The sequence below is a fragment of the Enoplosus armatus genome, chromosome 7, assembly GCF_043641665.1.
Source record: "Enoplosus armatus isolate fEnoArm2 chromosome 7, fEnoArm2.hap1, whole genome shotgun sequence".
NCBI classification, from domain to species: Eukaryota; Metazoa; Chordata; class Actinopteri; order Centrarchiformes; family Enoplosidae; genus Enoplosus; species Enoplosus armatus.
This window is the reverse complement of record NC_092186.1, coordinates 13006741-13007693: the sequence shown is the minus strand read 5'-3', so window position 1 is coordinate 13007693 and position 953 is coordinate 13006741.

The window sequence follows — 953 nt, the reverse complement described above, 5'->3', positions numbered from 1 at the left end:
GCTTTGGTAGAAATGAAAGGACTCTATGGACGGCATAGAGCAAAAGGTGCAATTAATTAACGAGGGGCGGGAGGGGGGGGCTATGAATCAAGAGTGTGTTGACATCCTGTTGAGGGTGATGGCTGCAGGTTCGGTGAGGGAGGAATGCAGCAGTCCACAGATGCTCTGGCGGCTGTTTGGCTCTTTGTTCACTATCTATTTGCCTTCAGAGGAGGAGAATGGCTAACGTCAAAGGAAGTGGGGTTTCCCAAGGTGCAGTAGCACACTTTTAGTGTCCTGCCTGTCGTACCTAACCATCCTCTTTGTTATTTGTCCTCTAATTATGTGCTAATCTTTTTGGCTTTGTAATATTTTCCACTATGTGGTTTTGCATATTTGGTTTAACTTCTCATTGGTAGTGTTTCCATTGGCTGTGTTGGAGTCAGAAAAAAAGGGAGTGTTTAGGACATTTTGACCTTTTTCTGCACATTGAAAGAGCTGGAAGGGTCAGATTAACATCAGAGAAAGGATTACAGAGCCTGTCAAACTTCCTGTGTATCTTAAATTGTTTGCCAAAAGGTTTACAGGTCTTGATTTTCTACAGAAAAGCAGTACGCTCTGCGCAGTTTTAGGGGAATTTACTTACCCTGTTTATTACTTAGCCTTGATTTTAGTCACATGCACCCAGTGAGAGTAATCTTCACATCTCTGGTGCGGATGTGTACATTGTGTTGATGAAGCCATTATCTTGTTAGTTTAGACTTACAGACACTCTTAATGAAGAAGGGACATGTATATTCATGCTAAGTGCCACCATTTTGTTATGAGTTGAAACAATATTGGAGATGTTGCAATGCTCTGACTTTGACAAGTCAAGTTATTTTGGCTGTGATCTTGTTTTTCCAGCATGTATTGGTAATGGGTTCACCTTTGGTGCTTCAGCCAACATTTAAAGGCCTTTTCTTGACCAGGTT